The following is a 23,298-nucleotide window of genomic DNA, read 5'->3' on the forward strand; positions in this document are numbered from 1 at the left end:
CCCTTAGCTGTAAATGGTTACTCAAAATTAAGCAGACAAGAAGACTGAATAATGCATAAGATCTGTGACACAAACAGGAACATAATCCTTTTTTCCAGGACCCTAGTTTGATACCTTATCTATAAGATTATCTTTTGCTGTCAAGTTCATTTATCTAAAAATGGAGAAGTAGAACTGGAAAAGACAGAAGGGAAGTCAACAGTTATGGAATCGTTTGTTTATGAAGAATAATTTTATAGACAGGGACTCTCCAGCCTAGAAGAGAGAGCACTGAATGGGAGATATGATAAAAGACTGTAAAGTTAGGACTGCAGTGAAGAAAACAAGCGATGTTTCTCATACAAAAAAGGAAGGAGTAGTTGTTAAATGGAATAAAGTGGATGCCTATTCACATAACAGTGGATAGTGTGGATCATGTTGACATAGGATGTTGACATTAGACTGGTTCTAAAATGATCACAAAAATTGATGAAAGAAAAAGCAATCAAAGGCTATTAAATATAACTTTTAAACATAAAGATTGAATACTGATATTTAATATTTAACCTGTTTTAGAAAGTCTATAAACTGTAGAAAACTGGAAGCTGCCAGAGAATCCAGCATATTTTGAGCACTCGGTCCTTGAATGCTTCTCTAGGCATCCTCTACTGGCCACGGTCAAGAGATGAGGTCCTGAGACCTTTGCAACTGATTTTAATAGGAATGATTATAAAGGGTAATGAGAACCCATTAAACAAGTTATTTGAATGAGAAATATAAACGTATAAACTAAATGTTTAAAATTAAATATGGAATGAGACAGTATAGCAATTATTATATCAATAATGTTACTGTGTGAGAAATGATGACTTTTATTTGTCATCTACATGATCTATAAAATGCATGCTCATGTGGTTGCTGCAATTATCATTCCAGGCTTATGCAGTGATATTCCATGGGTATTTGAGGACACTTTAGGTGGGTTATTACTCAAATCTTAGTTGTTAGAATTAAAAAAAAAACAAAAAAAAAACAAAAAACAACATAAAACAAAACCCCCCAAACCAGTATTGTTCAGAAAAATATCCATAGCTGTTTTGCCAAGAACCCCTTTTTATTGCTCCTTCCAAATCTAGATTAAACGAGAGAACTCTAGTGTTTTGTGACATTGATTATGCTTTTGTTTTATTTCTGAAAACTTTATTGTGACCATAAGGCTTTATTCTTTAAATTCACAGCTTGCAGTCTGGTAGGTTTTGCCTAGCTCATTATACCTATTTAATTTCTGAAGCAGGTTTTGAGGGAAGGTAAAGCTACAGAAAAGATGAAGAGCAAGGTCTGTTTTAGTGGCCCTAAACCAAATGGAATAACATTCTGCAAAAGCCTTACTGTGTATATGAAGTAAAACTGTCCACAGCTAAGTATGCTTTAAGCTGCAGGATTGATATCCAATGAGTGTAGTCCTGTATCCTGTCTTGGAGAGTGACCAAAATGAGCTGCCTAGGGACCAGGACAAAAAAAGAGCAAGAGCACAGTGATACATCCCAGAAAACTTTCCTGTGTCCACCAGCTTGCTGTTCAGGGAATGTCTGACCCAGGGATGTCTGTATGTAAGTGTATGTTTAATAATTCATTGTGGTCTTCCTCTTTCCTAGACTTGTTTTCCCTTGGTAGCTTTTTAGCATCCATCATGTTGTTTCCACTCTTGGCCCTTTACTCACCATTCATCCCTTTCAAGTGTATGAGTATTTTACTCGACATGCAGTACAAAACAAGATGGGAACATATATACTGAAAACTTTAAGTATGACTGTAACTACTATGTTGAACAACATAGCATTTCAGGACATAGTGTTAATCTTTGTTGTCAAAGTTCACTTTCCATCACCACTTTTCACATGTATCTTATAGAGCTATTAATACACGAAGCTGTGCTTCTTTTTACATTGTTTTGTTTCTTGAAAAGGAACTTGGGTGGAACAGCACTGAAAATGTTCATCTTTGTGCTTGGTGACATAAAACAGAATAATGAATTAAAACCAAACAAACCAGCCTCCTTCCCTCAAATGTATTCTTCCTCTGCTTGTGGGAAGTCGTGTGGCTTCATGCAAGAGAATGAAAGCAAGCATCTGAAATGGAGTGCAGTGTGTCACTTTCAGGTGTAGTCTGAGAGACTGTTGTGGCCCATCACTGGAATATTGTTCAGCCCATCAGAACTCTCCTTTGACAGAGACAGAACTTTCTGTCACTGGTATAAAGTAGAAAGCTTTTAGAGCTTAAATATAGCCAGCAGCTAAATGCTTTCATCAGAGGTTTAAACGAAAGACAGGACAAAGCTGAGTGAGAAAGTCCTGAATAAAGCAGCCTTATTATCTAGTAGGTTTAATTTAAAGGTTATACTTCAAAAACTGTTTGCAATATTCTGGGACTATTAAATGCATGTTTGATTAGAAATTTTGTCATAATTCTGCTATGTGCTTTTTCTGTGTAAGGGATTTTACATAAGTAAGTTAATGCTGTATTTTGCTTGTTTCAGTACTGATGTTTCGTATGGTTGTAAGATGACCAAATTCTAGCTAATTCTTCAAAAAAGGATGTATGTGGGGTTTTGGCTAAGGTCAGTATAATACATATTGAATTCTGGGTAATATTACATATCTGTCTCCTCTTTATGTAAGCAATATGTCTACAAGTATTAGAAGTTTAGTCTTTACATTGTAGAAAAATAGATCACAGGCAATAATTATATGCTGACATTTCAAATGGCACCCATATCTGAGTTCCTAAAAAGTTCTAGCTAAAAATACACAGTTTAAACCACAGCAACAGCAGGTGTCTTCCTTCTCGTCCTGCATTTCTAAACACAAAGCTTAGCAAGCTGGACTTTATAGGGGAGAAGGGAGGATATTTCACTTCTACCCACATGATCTGTACCTCCAAGATTTTATATAAATCTAAGTGTGTATATGTATGAAAATACAAAGCTAAAGAAAGGAAAGGATATCAGAAAACATATACCTAGTTTGTCCCTGCAGAGTAGATGCAACTTTTCTCTGGAATTTGGGGGGGGCCCCCCCCCGGAGTGGGTTGAACTATCTTTGGGGCTTAGGAAATGAATGACTGCCTAACTTCTGATAAAGGAAAAAGCAGTTTAAAAAACAAAGATCTCAAGATTTTGCTATATCTCTCTTGAAAGAATCCTGCAGTTCCTTATTTCAGATTTGTAAAATAACTCTGCAAAAATAAATGATTTTATTTCTTCCTTATGCCGATTGCAAAGATTTGTGACTTAAAACAGATGAACAGTTTCATCTTGAAACTGTTCAACTTCATGAGGTTGGCATCAGCCCACCTCACAAGCGTGTCAAGGTCCCTCTGGATGGCATTCCTTCCCTCCAGCATATCATCCGAACCACACAGTTTGGTGTCATCGGCAAACTTGCTGAGGGCACACTCAATCCCACTGTCCATGTCAGTGACAAAGATGTTGAACAAGACCAGTCCCAACACCGATCCCTGAGGGACACCACTCGTTACTGGTCTTCAGCTGCACATCGAGCCATTGACCACAACTCTTTGCATGCAGCCATCCAGCCAGTTCTTTATCCACTGAGTGGTCCATTTATAAAACTGATGTCTCTCCAATTTAGAGACAAGGATGTCATATGGGACAGTGTCAGATGCTTTACACAAATCCAGGTAAATGACATCAACTGCTCTACCGCTGTCCATCAGTTCTGTAGCCCCATCACAGAAGGCCACCAAATTGGTCAGGCAGGATTTCCCCTTGGTGAAGCCATCCTGGCTGTCACCAAGCACCTTGTTTTTTTTCATGTGCCTTAGCATCCCTTCCAGGAGAATCTGCTCCAAGATTTTGCCAGGCACAGAGGTGAGACTGACTGGTCTGTAATTCCCTGGGTCATCCATTTTCCCCTTCTTGAAAATGGGGGTTATAGTCCCCTTTTTCCAGTCATAGGGAACTTCACTTGACTGCCATGATTTTTCAAATATTTCTTTGCTTACATTTGTTTATTGCCTTCGTATTACATACAATAGCATCTCCTTCCTTCTGCCGTGACAGAAGTCCCTTACTGGAGCCCATTCAGCCTTTCCGTGTCAGACAGGCATCCCATGCTTTCTCTGCACCCTAGGTAACATCTCCTTGGTCAGCCTAAGCATTTGTGGAGCTGTCTTACTGACTTTGAAACAGCTCCCAAGGTCTGTATGAATTTATGTATATATGAAGTTTTTATAATCAAAATGATCGAGAAGAACATCTGCTCATTCAGGGTAAATCCGTAACAGTTCAACACAGCTAAAGTATCGGGGTTTTTTTGGTTTGGTTTGGTTTTTCCATGGGAAAACTTCTGTTCCTTGCTTATGTAAGGGGGAGAGTGCACCAGCTGTACAGACAAGAGGACAAGACTAAACAAGCTGTGAAAATTGTAAAGGGTAGTAATTTCTAAGCATTTTATTACTATATTGTGCAGTGTAATTTCAATTTTTTTTCTCATATCTGAACTTTGAATTGCATTATTGTGCAATTTTGCCAATTTTTTTTAAATGAAGGGATGGTGAAGGCTCTATCTTTTCTTGTCTACTTACTACACAGTATTCTAATACTGTATTCTTTTAAAGAATTTTTAATCACGTGTCTAATATTTAGAGTTTTTGTTTCACACCTTTACTTGAACATTTCACTCTTTTCACACACAAATTTATTTTCAAAGGGTTTTTTCCATAGATTTTTATTTTCTTATTTAAAGACAGGGCAAATCTTAGGGCACCTGTCAAAAGCCGTATTTTCTGATCTATTGCTTCTCTGGGCTTCACTTTTCTATGGGGTTCCTGCAGGGGCTTGCAATATTCTCTTCTGTAGGGAACAACATACTTTAATGCTGCTTCCTTGATTTCCCTGTAGATCCTCTCGAATTCTGTAAATACCTTTTTGTATGGATAATCAGTTTTCAGTGATCTCTACTGTGCTTATGAATGCATTTTTCTTAATGAAGATATTGACTCTTGAATGAGGGAATGGCCACATAGCATAATGCGCATTGAGACCCTTTATTATAAGTTCATGGTTTATCAACATACATACACAGACCAGCTATTAAGGGGAAAATGATGTAGTGAGCAGACAGGTAATTGAGAAACTCATAAGAAGACCTACAAGGTGCAGCATGCACTCAGAAACCATCCTGCCTGTTCTGAATGAATTCATAAAGCATGGCTTTGAATTATTAGGCTGACTAAGGTACATAACGTAGCAGAAAGCAGATACAACTGCAGTTCATGCAGTAGCTAAACCAGCTGTACAACTGTAGTCTAACAGATAGCAAGGTGTACTGTTTAAAAAATGTCAGATAAGAAGAAGAAATGTGAAAAAGCTGTCAAAATTAGGGATAACTACTCACATATTTTGTGTCGGTAAGAGGCTGTGGGTTATATATGGAGTAGCATCCACTTCATAGGGTTTTCTGGGTGGACTTTGAAAAGGAATTAGTACTCCCACAGGTAAACAGAGGATCTTTATCTCCAGTAAAAAAAAAAATAAATACATTTTTAAATACTACCATTCCAAATATACAGAAAGCAATGATGTCGATCATAAATTTGAGAATTCTCATGTGAAAGCTTTTTCTCTCAGGTCTCAAGGAGGACTTCTTATACAATTTATATTATTCATAATATGAATGTCAAAATGAGAAGCCAGACTTGGTGAGAATTTGTCTTTATTTTACCTGTCTATAAATGCAACCAAGTGAAAATGAAATAGTTTATGGTTTTCATAATCTCGTTTATTCTTTTAGATGTTGCAGCAGAGAAATAAATCCTGTAATTAAGTTTTTCAGAAATAAGCTCATACTTTTAGTTAGGCACCTGCCCAAGTTTCCAAAATGCTGAGCTCCTGCTAGTTTCCATTCATCTCAGAGGCATGGGTAAAATTATTTTCACCTTGTTTCGAATTCACTCAACTTCAGTATGGAGCAAAGAAATTTGGAAAACTGAATAGGTGATAGTTGATGAATGTGAGAAGCTGGTATATCTAAAACCTGTCTGTTGATCTAGAATTTATCTCCCAACGATCTGTTCTTTGCTTACATGTGATTTTTAATGCTGCTGCTAAATGAGTGTTACTAATCAGTTGAATTGGAGCTCACCTGATAAGTATAAATTGCAAACATGGGCCTTAGTTTAAACTAAGTAGAATCAGGTTTATTTTGGAGGTTCTTTAAAAGAATAGAAATTGTGCAAGAGAAACTTTCTTTTTAAAATACTTGCTTTCACAAATATTTTATGTTTTGGGGTTGATTTTTTTGTTGTTGTTGTTTGATTTTGGTTTTGACTATATCATGAGTAGTTACAACCTGATTTAAGTTTCTTCAATGTAAATCCTCATGAACTATGTTGATTTAATCTGAAATACTCCAGTCTTCGTTGTTGTTATTCTGTCTCATCAAAATACACTGTGTCATTAGGAATGGAGCAACTGCAATCGAATTCTTTTCCCCAATAACTTAGCTTAGCCAGAGAACAAAACTTCTTTTTGTAACAGAAACTCTGTGAAGTGTAACAAATGGTGACATTTAGAAATGAAATTTGACTTGACATTTCTTTCTGAATTCTATTCATTTTATTTTCATATATGGAATTATATTTTCTGACATAAACTTCTAAGGGAAAAAAAATTTGGATTTGTTTTGCTCTTTTTTTCCTGTTATTTACTTTATATGTAATGACTATCATTAACAAAAACCTTTATGAGATGCCTCAAGATTTTGGTTTTGGCTTAATAGCTGCAGAACTTGGAGCTTCAAATCATCTTTGAAATAGTCATAATTTGATAAAATTAGCTGCAAATTTTTTGTAATATTAGCGATTAACATCACTGTTTCCTTATTGTATGAGAAACACCTAGGTAAAACCTGTCTCAAATTATTGAACAAGCTAGAATAAAATCATTTATGAGACCCATAATGTAATTTCTGGTTTTCATATTTTCTTATGTTTCTCTAATTTAGGTTTGACACTACAAGAAGAAATGCCTTCACTGGTCAAAAATTGAGTGAAATATATTATTTTTCTTTCTAGTAGCTGGTGCAGTACTGTGTTTTGGCTTTAGTTTGAGAATAATGCTGATAACACACACACCAGTATTTCACTTGTTGCTCAGTATCACTTACTCTGATCAAAGACTTGTGAGTCTCTCACGCTCTGCCAGTGAGGAGGGGGAGTTTTTTAAATGCATAAAAATATCTGATTTTATCCTCTTACTCTGCCTTGAAAAAAAAGAGACTTTTTGAAGCATTTAATAAACAAATAATGGGAGAAAATATCCACACAAACAATGAAACAGTTGCCTTCTAAAATAAGACACTAAGTTTCAAGCTTTGTCATTTTCAGACCACTAACTCCAGCCTTTCACATCACAGCCAAAAGTGCTGCCAATGGAAGGTTAATTTGAAATTTTGTTTTTCAAACTCATGTTAAAACAACCCTAAGTTGTTTTGATAGTCTGTTGTGATTCTTCAGAATTCAGAGATCCTGTGCTTGCAGGTTCTCCATCTTTCACTAATTTCTTACTTCCAATAATGAGTAACATATTACTTCTGTTTTATTAATATATATATTTTCTGAATCCATAATTTGTTTCTCTTCAGCTCTGTGATATTCTGTGAAACCATCATTTGCTGCTGTTCAACTTCATGAAATGCTGTAGATATAATAGCACTCAGTGTCCTTTTCTCGTTCATTTACTTAGACCCCCCTGTATCATTCAGAAAGAAAACTATGTGTGTTTTTTATCATTTGTGGCTAAGCACCAGTAACCCAAATTATTATTTCCACTGTTTCACAAATACTTACTGTTGCCATTATTCTTTTTCCCTATTTGCTTAGCTTGACTTGTAAACTCCTCTCACAGTAATAGATATTTCATATAGTTTTATTACATGCCATCTCCATTTACTGTTTGCATTATCTATACAAAAACCACACATCTTTCATGCAAAAAGTAGAAACTACTTTATAATTCAAAATCATCAGTGCAACTATAAGCCAGAGTCATCAGAGACTGTTCAGACTGTGGAAAATATTGTTATTTTATAGTAGCCAGTTGCCCGTTATTCACAGAAGATTTACTGCAGTAAAAGAGAAAGCTCTTCTGGATAACCTTTAAAATGCTGTTTCCACAAAGGATGACTTGAATTCTTACTAAGGCTAAGTGCTCCAGCAGTGGAAAAACAAGAAAGGCGGTTTTGAACCATGGACCTTTATGCCCATGCCACATTACCTTCCAGATACCACCATCCACTCTTCAATTTGTCAAATGTTACTATGGGGAATACAGGCTAATGCACTGCTAAGGATATAATGTCAAAGATTTTATCCTGTCATATACCAAAAAGGGAAATATGGTTAAAGACAACCTCTATGCACCTACCACGTAGCTGGATTATAAAAGACGAACACTGAAACATCATCTAAGACTTGCATTCAATGCATTCTTTCCTGCTAATATAGCTTAAGGCTGGATGGATTTATTACCAAAATGAAGTTAAATGGCGTTAAAACAATGTAAAGACAGGTTGTCTTGTTTAAACTGCAGGAATGCCTGGACATAACAATACAGGAGTGACTTGTACAGTTAAATCTTCAAAGTAGTTTTGAACATTACCCTAGGAATGACCAATCCATGCTGTATGAAATGCAACTTTGCAATTGAAGTTTCAAGAGTGGCATTTGGGGATCTGTTTGCAGCAGCATTTGTTGAATTAGAGTCTATTGTATTTCACAGTGTATTCTAGAAAGAGAAAGCCAGTTAAATCACTTAAGCAGAAGATAATGAAGGCACTGGGTCAGATTTTCAGTCCTGCTCAAGACTTATTTTAGTGGTTAAACTATTGAAAAATCTGCTAACAGGTGGGGGGGAGGGTTTGAAACATAAAGGAAATCATTTATAGTTGCACAAAATTTCATCTTTAAATGTGTTTTTCAGCAGTCAGTGATCAGAATTGTGCTTCTGGGGGGTTATAATGGGATATAGTGACTTTGTCTTCTAAGAAAATCAGGCCTAAGGAGCTGGGCATAACTGTATGTTTCCGTGTGCTATTATACTTCCTTCTTCTCCTTTGCCTTAGTAACATCTTAAGATGTTGGTCAGTTCCAGTAGAGGACACAGACAAAATATAACTTTATTCAAGTTTTATAAAAATATTTGGTCAAGAAAATACAGAGTATCAGTGCTGCAAATCTGAAGAATAATAGCACTTGCTATTGCAGTACGAGACATGAGAACCCTATATGGGAGAAAGCAATTCTCAAATGCACCAAGAGCTTTAAAAGCTCTTCCCTAGCTAGGTTTACCCACCAAGGCTGGTACTCATGAGACTTAAAAACAATGGAAGCAGACTTCATTAGCCGTAATGGTTGATAACTGCTTCTTCGCCTCTAGATTTCCGCTGGGAATCAGGTCAACTGAGTAGTGACAAGCTAATTACTGTTTGATTTCTGGATGGTTTATCTTCAGGATTTTAGTTCAATTCCCCATGGGAGGCGTTTGCATCAAGGGAAACCCAGCACTGCAGCAGAGTCCATTGCAAGCCAGAGGCTTTCACCATGAAGATACTAGAAACCTCAGCATAAATGTTGTACTACAAGCTCTCATCTACTTCTGCTGGTAGACACATAATCTCTCTGACCTTCCTCAGGTACTAATTTGCTATAAAGGCTTAGGGTTCATAGAGAGCTAGTTTCCTTTCAAAAAGGGTATCACTACTTTAATAACAGTTTCAAGCAGGATGACAGCACAATATAGGAAATCATGCTGAACTTTTTACTCAGTAGATTAGAGAACTTCCATGTTTCTTGCTTCCCTTTATCAACAGAGGGGAATAATTTCCCTGCGTTTCAATCAGACTTTAATTTAACTTTATAAAAAAATAAAATAAAATAAAATAAATAAAATAAAATAAAAGTCCCTAGATAGGAGTTTTGTTTTAGGTAGGTTTCAGATAATGCACTTCAAGAATGGATTTTTGTGAGTGAACTGTGAGAGCCCTTGACTAGAGTGGTCTCACTGTGAATCCCTGACAAACAGCTGACTACAGGCAGCTTGACAGCCACTTTGCTGGAGCAATATGAAAAAAATAGAGCTGATTTTTAGCGAGGTGACAAACCATACATTTCTGATTTAAGTCTAATACAGGAAGAGATGCAAAATGGACTCTGGTTCTTTGAAGTTATTTGCTTCAGTGTACCTTTAAAAGCTATATTATTAGACTGTCCTAATGCAAAATGATCAGCTGAAACTAATCTCACTAATGAGGCTCATTTGTTCTTTGCCAAAGCAATAAATAGTTTTTTCAAGAAAAATCTTAACTAGTAGTTTAGCTACAGCCTTATAATTAATTTTCTTCTCCAGTGCTAGTGAGCATGGAAACAAACAGTAAATTTTTCATTTGTTCATCTCTTCAGAGCAACTGGTTAGCACAGATATGCTTGATTAATGGATTTAATTTGTTCCCTTCTCCTATAGTCAATTTTCATATTACACTGGTTATCAGAGGATAGGACAATAATGTGGGCATTCTCATTGTACTGTATTCCATCAGTGTCAGGGCTGCCTTCTAGCTCCAGGTCTGCATCTTTAACCTTTGTAGTCCTGCCGAATCTTTCATCAATCTGTGTTACAGTCACCTTGGGAAGGAAAAGCAGAAGCACTCAGTCAGCACTTACAGGTAGTAAAGTGTGTCATTATTTCTTACAAAATGCTAGCAGCAGTGCACCTTTCATTTCCCACAGAAATATGATTTGTGAGATGAGCAACCCTACTGTTAAAAGAGGAAAATGTAAGTAAGTTAATAGTCTGCTGACTACTTGGATTTTATATTTATATCTCTTTGTGTATATAGCGGTGCTTGTGTAAGAGCGCACATACATATGTGTATAAATTACATTATTTAAGCTTATAGTTTTTATATATATATGCACACTATATTTTGTCAGTTCAAGAAAATATCACTATTATATACTTATATTTATCTTTATTTTTACTTATCACTATTATATACTTATATTTTATATGCATGGTTTAAGTAATATCATAAAAAATAAGTGAGACTTCAAATACTTCTATGTGTTCCTTCCAGAGGGATGCATATAATCATAGAGACTTGCTAAGGTTACTGTAGCCCCCAAAACAGGCTAGAAAAGTGCTACATAATTAGAAAGTGCCATGTTTCTTCAGTTTCTGTTACAGTCAAAAGGAGTTTAACCAGATTTAGTGGGAAATACATTACTCCTGTAAATGGCACATTACATGCTTATATAATAAATCAAGTTTAAAAGATCATTAAGAACTACTGAAATAAAAATGCATTTTAGAGTGCCACTGTAGGCATAAATCATGTACATTCTCTGAAGATGATGGTGTACAACTGGGAAAACTAATTCTAGTGAACTTGTAATTTATTTTCATATTTTTTGATTCAGCAACTATATAAATGAGTATTGCACAGTGGTGTAGATATTTACTTCTGTTCTCCTTATTTCAGTAGTCTAGAAAGGCTGTAAGGGGAAGTCTAGGCCAAAGAACCTTTATAATATAAGTAGACAAGAACAATTACACAGATGGAAAAAAAAAAGATATATGGATGACTTGTCCAAAGTCCCAGAGCAGAGTGGTGACAATCAAATGTAAGCCTGAGATATGCATCCTGTTCAGATGTACAACTCACTGGGCATACTGGCTGCCTGTGGTGCTTCTATTTAAGTACCTTCCATCTATGTTATTTCTGACATATTCAGCTTATGAGGACTGAATAATACCATGACACACACTAGACGTTTTAATACTCTGTCATATCAGGAGGAAAAACATCTGTTACACAGGCTTTACTTTAGAAGAATATTACACTAAATCTTTCATTTGTCAATGACAATAATTGTCTGACAAGTTGTGAAATATTGATGCAAGTTTTTCTCATTCATCAGGATCACACCATTCATTTTGCCTATTTCAAAGGTAGGTCCAGATGGAGTGACAAAATGTGAGCATCAGTTGCTATATTTATTTATTTAACTTTTCTTTAACCCGAAGAAATGTGAAATTGTGAAATGAAAATGAAAATGAAAATAATCCATGATTAGATACTTTCTTGACAATTTTGTTATGATCATGACATCTAAAGCCAAATGTAAATGAATTAATAAATAATAAAAACAGGGCTTTATTTATTTAACACTGTGGTATTTTAAGAACATTATATGATTAATATTGACCAAAGTGATAGTTTTTAAAACTGTCATTCTAATTCTGTTTTTTAATTGGTATGTTTCCTTGTGTTTGTTCCTTTCAAGATTAGAGACAGTTACATCCAGTTAGATACAATCTGGTTTACCAGGGAAGTTCACAATGGTCACACAGAAGTACTTGGTTCTCCTCCTGATTTTGAAAATGTCTGAGCCAAATTACTTTTGGTTTTATTTAATCAGGAATTTTACTTGTCTCAGTGAGTATACTTGAAACTCCAAAGCAAAGAAGTAGTCAGATTACTTATTTGTAGATAATTTTTGCTCAGTGTAATATATACTTAAACTCAAATGAAAATTTCTGTGCAATTTATTTTTAATTTAGAAATTACAACATAGAATAAAACTAAGTAAGACCAGCATTTTGTCTATTTAGTAAATTCCTATTTGTGTGAGTTTCCACAGAAAAAAATCAAATCTGGAAAAACATTTTAATAGTTGTATTTTGAAATTATAGAAATATTATAGCTAAAAGGCTTTTAATAGGGGACTGAGCAAGTGACTGTGTGATGCTTAATGGGCTACCACGGTTAAACCACACCAAATATGAAAAATATGTTGAGTATGCTGCAGTAATTGTGGGGTGCAATAAAAATAGCTACTGTTGTGAGTAAATGCCTTCAGTTCCTGTAGGAAAAAATGGAGACTAATACAGTAATTAAATTGCAATTAACCTTTTTTTTTTGTCTGTACATTAAATAAGGTTGCCTTGAATCCGTAGTTCTGCACTTCCCAGCTAAGTAATACTTTAAATGGTAAGCTTCGTGATGGGGGTTTTTTGTCATGTTTTTGTCATCAAGTGTGTGCACATGCCTCTGAACACATAATGTGAGAGCTAACAAGCATGGAGATGACTTGCTGAAAGGTTAGGTGCTTCATTAAAACTACTTGTCAGCCATGGGATAATTTCCAGCAATGGTGAGCTATGACAAAACCAGCTGCGTTTGTACTATACTTCTGCACAATTAACTCAAGAGAAATTAGAAGCAATTTAGAGGAATAGCTGGGAGACTAGTCAAGAGGAATGCAACTCATCTATACTAAACCAAAGTGTCTCAATTTCCTGGCAATTAACATACTGTTATCTGTATAGAAATCACCATTTTGTCAACAGTTTAAGCCTGTAATCCTTGGTTAAAAACAGGACAAAAGCTTTTCTCAGAAGAGACAGTTAAAACTTACACAGGGGAAGTTTAGACTGGATATAAGGAGAAAGTTCTTTCCTGTTAGGGTGGTGAGGCACTGGAGTGGGTTGCCCAGGGAGGTTGTGAATGCTCCATCCCTGGCAGTGTTCAAGGCCAGGTTGGACGAAGCCTTGGGTGATATGGTTTAGTGTGAGGTGTCCTTGCCCATGGCAGGGGGGTTGGAACTTGATGATCTTAAGGTCCTTTCCAGCCCTAACTATTCTATGATTCTATGAAATCAAAAACTATCCTCCCACGATCAGTAGTGTGTTCCAGAGAAACTGGAAATAACTCGAGACTGATTCTCACTTGGGATGACTGTGAACAATGTGTTCTGATGCATTCTGTACTTGCCATGTGTCCCATACAACCAGTAAACCTAAAGGTGGAATGAATGCTGGAATTCTTCTATGTGCCAGAGCAGGAGGCTCCTCCATAGAGGGGCTATTGTTCTGCTCTGGTTTTGGACTGCTGTCTGAAGGGCGTAGTCCTATTTTAGTACTGTTTAACTTGGCATGCCCAAGTCATGAAAGACCATTAAAAAAGCTGAAACAATTCAATGTATAAAAACCAAAACGAACTGTTGAAACAGTAAATTTGTACTATTAGAATAGGATTACTTACATATTCTCATCTGACACTTTGACATAAGAGTTCAAAATCTTGAAGTGAATAAGCATGAGCTTGGAGTAGATCCTGTTAATTTGAAGAAGGCAGAGTAGAATTCACTTTTGGTGGAGAGCCAGTTGCTGCAGCTTGTATTTAGGCTAGGCCAGACAATTTACTGAATATTTTATATGATTAATTTTTTATTGGTAATAAAAAAAACAAAAAACCCCACCCGAATTACCGGAGTTGCTGGCTCAAGAAGTGCTGTGAGCTTTAGTTGAAAGGAAGAACTGTAATTTTTCCACTTAGGTAAAGCTTGTAGTACCACAAATGGTTTAAATTTTTCTGTGATGATTCATCCAGCTACTATGACTTATATCCTTTAATTTCATTAAAAATAAAATAATAATTTTTAAAGAACGAGTTACAGAGAGTAGGTGTTTTCAGACTACTGCAAAACACCGTATTGACAATCACTGTGGATGTCAGTGGAGATCTTGAAATGAAGAGGGAGCAATAACATGAAAATTCAATTCTTCCAGATTACTGTTTGCAGGAGAAGCATGTCAATGAATGCAGGATGTAGTATTTACTTCATGGCAACTTCTAATGAATGCCCTGAAGTTGTGAAAAACTGTTGCCCAATTTTCTTTATATGCAAAGTTTGATATAGGATTTGTGTATATAGATATGTATATTTATGTATATAGGCAGTGCAACAATGTATTTTCTAATAATTCCATTTTCTAAAAGCTGATGCAAACTAAGTATTAAGTAAACCAACCTCAAACTTTCCTGAACTTTTACACTACCTGAGAACATCAAGTCCCTACCAAACAAGCAAGACTGGTCTAATGAGTGCTGATGTGGGGATTGAGATTTCAATTCAGTTCTCTTCTGCACCAGTTTTCCTTCAAAAATGTCATTTATCCTTTCTTTGATTCTCCAGACTAGAAAAGCATTTTCCTTCGTCAGTATTATGTGACAGCTGTGGAGATCCAGAGGTTCTTAGCTACAGTACTGATGGTGGAATATTCATTATCAAAACTAGTTAGATCATAGAATCATAGAATCATAGAATAGTTAGGGTTGGAAAGGACCTTAAGATCATCAAGTTGCAACCTCCCTGCCATGGGCAGGGACACCTCGCTCTAAAACCATATCACCCAAGGCTTTGTCCAAGCTGGCCTTGAACACTGCCAATGTTCAAATGGAGCATTCACAACCTCCCTGGGCAACCCATTCCAGTGCCTCACTCACCACCCCCATAGTAAAGAATTTCCTCCTTATAACCAATCTAAACTTCCCCTGTTTAAGTTTGAACCCGTTACCCCTTGTCCAATCACTACAGTCCCTAATGAAGAGTCCCTCCCCAGCATCCCTATAGGCCCCCTCCAGATACTGGAAGGCTGGTATGAGGTCTCCACGCAGCCTTCTCTTCTCCAGGCTGAACAGCCCCAACTTTCTCAGCCTCTCTTCCTATGGGAGGTGCTCCAGTCCCCTGGATGTAGTTCTTTGAAAATATATCCTTATTCTCTGGGTAGCTCATCATACAAAACTTAATTTTGTTTATTTTGGTTATTTGGCATTTATTACATAAATATATATCAAGGAAGTTTATAAAGTTGGTATCATTTACTATTCTGCTACGTTTTTGCTGCTGTTAAATAATTGTACACCTGAAATACACTAGAAATAGAAATGATACATGACATCTGGTTTGTTAAGAATACAATGCATCAGTGAAGTTTGGCTGTTTTTTGTCTTCTGATTGGAGTTTCTGATAGTGATAAATTTGGATAGTCCTAAGTAGTGTTTCCTGGACTGTATCAAAACAGACCATTTCCCTAAGACCAGCAGAATACCCATGGAGGCTGAAATCCCCTTAAACTGGAATCGTTGGAAAGCAGCTTTTTTGCTCTGTTTTTTTCCAGAAGGGTTCCAGTCTGGTATCAGCATTTAAAGAAGATTCATTTAAGCATTTCAGAAGGCACTGAAGAGCAAGAATGTAATGTATATACATAATGTATGCCTAGGTATTCATATATATGTATATTTGTATATACATATTATGTATAAACAGCAAAACATACACATTTGTAGCTGTACCCTGTGATAATATACTATCAAAGCCTAATCATTGACTCAGTAGCATAATAACTGAAGTGAAATTGCACTAGCTCCATTTTTAGCTGTTGTACTAAGCAATGCAAATTCTCTGTGAAATTCAAAGTACTTAGTTTCTCAAACATACTAAAGCTCAGGTCTCTGCCATTCTTTGTTATCGCCTATGTAGTGTGCAAACACAGGTATGTTAACACAGTCTATGCTTCTATCTTCAATTTTCTGTGAAAATGTATCTGGAAAACTTTCTTTTTCATGCTTTTTCTAGCGTTTGTATTTAATCAAGAGGAGTGAATCTGGTACTGTATGCTTAAATGTTTCACAATATATTTTTATGGATAAAAAAGGATTTGAGGAACTGACATGGCTTTTTTTCCATGTGCATTTATATGCCAATACCCTTCTGACAAAAACTGCAAAAAAAGGTATTTTCCAGATACACTTTATTTTGGTTTATTTACTTCTAACACAGAAGATAATAGTTAACATAAATGTACTGCTTTACACTGAGGTGAGAGAGATCCTGTCAAGGATTGCAGTGAAAGCATGACTGTGCTCACAACATATCTTCAAGCAACATATCTTCCCTTTTGTGAATGGGAACAGTGACATAAAGTGTGATATGAGGCAGATTAGCTGTGTCTCGGTGTCTTCTGGCAGCACATTATGTTCATGTCATGTTCTTGAATTTCATTTACAGATAAGCTTTGTGAGTAATTGTAGCATGCGTCTTAAAACTAATCTACATTTGATATATGGAACCAGAGGAAATTAGATTGAGAGAATCTTTCAAATAACTTTGTATGTTACTTAGCTTTTGAGCACATGGTTTTCCACAAACAAATCTTTTCCTCTGCTGCTTCCCTTTAAATACTATCAGTCTCCTAATGGGCTGTTGTTTAAGGTTAAGAGGAATACATTGGTGGCCACAGAACTCTTGAATCAGGAGGTTTCCCCTTAATGCAGTAAGTCCTAATGGTCTTGCAAGCCTGGATAGTGTTCATACATTATCCTAATGGTTTGAATGCCATTAATATTCCAACTTAAGCATCAGTGATTACTATTCAAATGATATTTAACCTAAAGGCAAGATCTGAGTAGGTCCCACCTTTCTTCCACATATCTCTGCCACATGTAAGAAGCGATTAGAAAATGGATTATATGATTTCCTGACTGTTCTTGAAAACAAACTGTTAAAACCCTTGTGAAATATGATAAGCAGAGCATTCAGTTTGAATATACTGCAGAACATCTTTATAGGACATGTTCAGTCATTCTGTGTACAAACAAAACCACTGAAAATACTAGTTTCATGTATTAATAAAAGACTGCCCATCAGCTTGGCTGCTCTAGAGAACGAAAAGTCATGTGAAACTGTAGAAAATAACATTTGCTAGTTAGATTTGATTCTGGAAGTTTCTTTCAATACTTCACATTAAACATAGTCAACAGAGATGATGTCTCTTCCTGTTATGTCTTATAAATGAGTCTTCTATGGATTAATCTCTGTTCAGACCTATAAAAGATAAGTATCTCACTTTACACATGAAGGTAGTATCATTCTCTGTCACAGCAACGTAACAAATATAAAATGATTAACATTGGTAAGATATGAAATTTCACATCATTATAAAGAACTGATAGGGAAGAGTTGTTTTTCAAGCAGCTACTTTCTCCTTTGATGTATTTGCTTTGCTTTGAGAATGAAAAGTTATCATTGCATAAAACTTGTGGTAAAATCAAACACTATATATTTCCCCTCCTGTAGATAGCAAATGAATTTTTTGGATGTATTTTGTTGCATTATTGCTACTCTGTGCCATCTCTGCTATTTCACAAATGTCATTAAAACTGAAGATCAGTCATAATATATTTAAGATTAAGCATAAAGAGAAGTTGTGTGTATAGATTTCCCATGCTCAAGCAGCAGACTAGCCCCTCTGGAATGTATGAGTACTTACTAACAAATTCACTTTGCTGGCAATTATCACTGCAGGAAATTAGCCCCACGTTCACTTCTTGGCTGCTCTTCAAAGTAAAACAGTTTCTCAGAAAAATTACTTTGATGACAAAGACTTACAGGAGCTACCTGTTTGCTAGTGATATTTTACTGACTGCTGCCTGGTTTTGTTATGGTGAAACGCTTGTGTACCTGTAATGCTTACGGACTTCAGCAGAAGACAGCGGCTGTGAGAGAGAACACACTTTATTCACCTTGAAGCTGGTGTTTGAGCCGTGCTCTGATACATAACACTCAAGTCATCAGATTAAACTGAAACAAGAACTTTTGTTCCAAAGACCCTTGCAGGTGTCCTTCCAAGTTTTTTTCAGATAAACCGATACTACCCTAGTTGCTTTGTCCCAAAACCCACTGGCAGGACTTCACAAGGACTGATAAAAGGGGTTCTTGCTCTGAGACTGCTTTAGTGATTCAATTTGAGATGCACAGGGAACATTTTATGTAAAGTCACTTAAAGCATTGCCACTTTCAAGGGACTATAGTTGGCAGAAGCTCATTTGTTTGGACCGAAAGACACACATATATATAAATTTATCATTAACATCTCTGGATGTCTTCAATTTGATAATCATTCTCTAGGTTTTTTGTTGCAAAACACCTTTCATGGTATGCTTCCTTTTATGAGTACTCCAACCCTGTCCTCCTTAGGTGGTCAGTCCTTGCTCAGTCTTATGCATCCTAGTAAAATTTAGTGGTCTTTGTACCAGCCAGCTGTACCTGCAGCTTGTCAGCAAAAGGGAGAAGATACACAGCAATAATACAGGAAAATAAAAGTACACAGTGTTTATAACTGACATTTTTCATTTGCATCCATCGTACAGCACAGAACTTGTATTCCCCCTGTACCACATTCCACTAAGCATGACATAACATCATTTAATCCTTTGATTAAAAGACGTGCATGTGTAGCTGTATGTTTTCTAAATCCCATCAACATAAGTTACTCCTCAGTGAATGGTATAAAGTAATTTTTGTTATTCTCTTGAAAAATGCATGAGAAATTATCTAAAAATACACTTAAATATTTTTTAATTAATGTCTGATTAAAAACAATGCAGGAGAAATCTTTGATATAAAGGTATTTTTTACTAATCTTTTATCAATTGTGAAGATTTTCTTTCATAAATAAGCGAGTTTCGAAGAGTCAGTATGTTCTACAGTAACTGTGAAGGGCCAAAGCCAGGAAATTCTTTACCTTCTTGTGTGTGGGTTCCATTATTTAGTAGAGCATCTTGTTCTGTGGTGGTGAATTGTAAGAAAACCTGATCATCTTTCTGGTCCAGAGACGTACTAAAACTCTAAAAAAAACCCAAACCAAAGCAAACCCCATCTTTCCCACTCCATACACTCCCTCTGCCACTCAAAATTAAAAACCCTTCATTTCTAAAGGAATTTTCATTAAGAAAAAATAAAAATCATAATTTAGAGGAATTTTGAGAGTCAAAATGAGGAAGATGTGAAGCTTGAATCATTATACCCAAATCAGATTCTTGCCTGTTAGCTACAAATTCTCTTTTAGTGTCTGTGATATAACTTTTATATTAAATAAAACTTTTCTCTCTTGGGCATAAAGTTATTGCTGACCACGATTTTTCTTCCAGATCTCACTATGCTGAAGACATCAATCTGCAAACTGCCCACCATGGTTTATCATTTCTCCCTGCTAAAGGTTAGTGTCCTTATGAGCCAATAACCTAATTGAAACCCTTTCAAGCTCAGGCCAGGCCAAAATGCTTTAGATTTGCAAATGTATTCTATTTCAGCTTAACTTCAATTGTTTTGAACAAAATAATTTTGGAAGGATCAGTGCAATCAGATGAGTATGAGATTGGGAGGGGTCGATAATGAGTAAGGAAATGGTAATACTTGACAGTGGCAATGCCTTCATCTGTGAATTTATTATCCTGCTCTGGAAAGAAGCCAATTATTCTAGGTGGTACAGTGCCACTTCAAGTATCAGGATGAGTGTCTCACTAGTGTATTGTCCTTCATTTTTGCCTTAAACTAGTTTCTAGACAGCCTGTCTTTACTCTCCCAGGTGGAACACAAAGTACTGAGAAGTAACTGCCACATACTTACTTACACCCTGTAACATGAGGGAAATCCTCTTATAATGTGATTTATCAAGCTGTATAGCTGTTCTAAAATGGAAACAATATATTTCTCCAATAAACATTGTCAGGAAATTTAATTAAAGCAAGGAACTTGGATCATTGGTCAAGAGGTGTGGAATCTTTAGTAAATTATTATTGCTTACATGGACTTAGGAGACAGTGAGAACACCTAATGATAATTATAGAATCATAGAATGGTTTTGGTTGGAAGGGACCTTAAAGATCATTTAGTTGCAGTCCCCCTGCCACAGTCAGGGAAACCTTTCAGTAGACCAGGTTGCTCAATGCCCTATCCAACCTGGCCTTGAACACTGCCAGAGATGGGAAACCTTCCAGCAAGAGACAGTTTGCACTCAACATGTGTGTGGTGTAAATAATAACCATAAAACTGGAAGGAAGTTTTACTTTTAGACATGTATTTTAAAGCCCAAATAAACAGACGGAAGTGTTATTTCTCTTCTTAAATGTTTCACTAAAAAGACCAAAGGAAGGAGTTCCCCTAGGTGTCAGTAGCATCAGGTAGCTCATATATATGAAGGTGGACTCCTCCATGAAAATAATAAATACATTTCTGACAGGAAAAAAAATATTATGGAAAAACGAGAAGCAACATCCTTACAAACATTTCTGCTCATAGAACTATCTATATAACTTACACTGTTCTGCTCATCTGTGTCCATCTATATGGATCATTCTGTATTGTAAATCCAATATGTGGCCTAAAGCCACACTTCTTAACATTTTTTGTTATCCTTATAACAGCTTGAGAATGTTAAACAAATTGTGTTAAAGTAAAAATTTTTCTGCCTATTTCCTTTTATTGAAGGGAGAGAAGGCACTAATGGAATATTTCTTTTATAAGTATGTTCATTACAAATAATCACACATAACCTTGCGGTTATTGTTTTGGGAACCATAAATCTTTCTCTTTTCACTCATTTAAGGGCTGATGCAATACCTGTGGAAGTCAATGGAAGGTTATCAAGACTTACAGGAATAATTTACCGCAGCTGAACATCTGCTTTGTCTTCATAGATATGTAAGTAATCAATCATGTTTGAGTTTTATAATATGCTTTATACTAGTAAGTGTACATTAATAAGAATTAAGTACAGATGAGACAATTTTTCTTTTGCACTCATATCAACATTTCTTTTTAAACTTTGATGTAATAATTTGACCTGCATTTGTTGCATGGTATGAAGAAAGGATCTTCTGTGGTTTTTGAAATTATTGCATGAAAATAATTATGTAAAGTATTATGATACAGGAGAAGCATAATACCTGATGTATGTTAAGGTTTATATGAAAAGGGCAATTGTTACTGGAGAATTTTAACTACTTTTTTACAATATTTTCTGGTAAAAAATTATTTCCTTCATGCCTCTTATATAATGAAGAGTTTGTCTGTAAATAAATGAAAGCATTGAGAGAGGAAATCATACAGACATTGGGTTATTTAACAAAAATCTTCATTATGAATGCTGAGTAATCTAGTGATTTCATTACTTCAAAACAATTCAGGACTATGAGATCTGCAGATTCCTATTTGCAGTGTAAGTTGCTGAGAAGAAAAAACTGGCAAGACCATTTATAAATCTAATCACATTTAAAGAGTGAATCTTTGTGATTCAACTTGTTAGAAGTAAAGATGACACCATATATATAAACAGACTTTAGCCCTGCTAGTGTAAGCGTTTATTGGGAATTATGTATAACTGTGTTTCAGAAATGTTCATTTTGCGGCTAGCATAATGATCCAGATTTCCCTTTCTAATATTCCAGTCCATCTGGTAGAGAAGTTACTGACTCCTATTAAACTGAATGAGATTTGCAGAATAAGTTATCAAATCCCAAATATGACCAGACAGAAGTTTAGGCCAAAATGCAAAATAGATAGGCTTTTTTTTTTTGTTTTTAATTCAAAAACTGAATAAATAAGACTAGCAATTGACTGGGTATATTATTGCTTTAATTTACTAAACTAACACTTTGGGTGAATTTAGAGATTTTGGACTGATTACAGATCAGGTTCTTTGCAGTCAAGAGAGCAAAAATTTGGCAGCATAGACTAGGGACAAACCTGATTATATACAGGTAATATTTATTACTCTGCAAATGGGCCTCAAATCTTACTTATCACACTCTCCTGTAGCATTCCAAATGTATGCCAAATTCTGTTGTGCTAATTTTATGACTACTGTAAAGCAAATCTCCTAAGTCATTATCACATATAAATAAAATGTTTAGATGAATTCCTCTTTCCCTTTACTCATGAATTCCACTGATTTTCTGTAACTCTCAGAAACATCCTCATGAAGTGCAGTAGGTGAACATTTGGCAGAATTGCCGCAGTCATGCTTCAGAATAGATGAAAAGGGGGAAAAATCATTTTTGAAGACAGATACCAAAATTATCCTGCAACACTAGATCTCTGAAAGACTGACAGACTCAAAAAGTGGTGGACCCTGTTTATTTTATTTCACTTTGTTTGTCACAGTGTAGCACCGATGCCCATAGCTATATGTCATTTGGAGCAAGAACTAACGAACCCAATAACAATAGCTGAGTAGGACCCTTAAAATGCTAAGAAAAGTTCGTGGGGAGGAGGTGGGAAAAGACCACGGTAAGAAATTGTCTGGTGGCTTTTTCTACCAAAATACTACTTGGAATATATGGCTGAAAGGTGAGCAATTTCTTAATATTACATTGTTGAAATATGCCATATATTTGGGTTTTGTGTCATGATTAAGCTCAAAAATACTCTGGGTGGTTTTTTTCTTTTAATAAATGTATTTGGAGCTATATGCAGAAGCTTTTACAAGACCTGATATATATACACCACTTTCTGTAAAGAAGGAACAAGTGCATATTATTATTTCTTTTTCATTATCTCTATAAAGAGGTACTCTGTGGGGTTTTTTTCACTCAGTCAATCAAAATGGGAGAAGAG

This window comes from Neopsephotus bourkii, unplaced genomic scaffold (genome assembly GCF_033783945.1).
Source record: "Neopsephotus bourkii isolate Nb327-2 ecotype Australia unplaced genomic scaffold, CSIRO-AGI_Nbou_v1 NB_1111, whole genome shotgun sequence".
NCBI lineage: Eukaryota > Metazoa > Chordata > Aves > Psittaciformes > Psittacidae > Neopsephotus > Neopsephotus bourkii.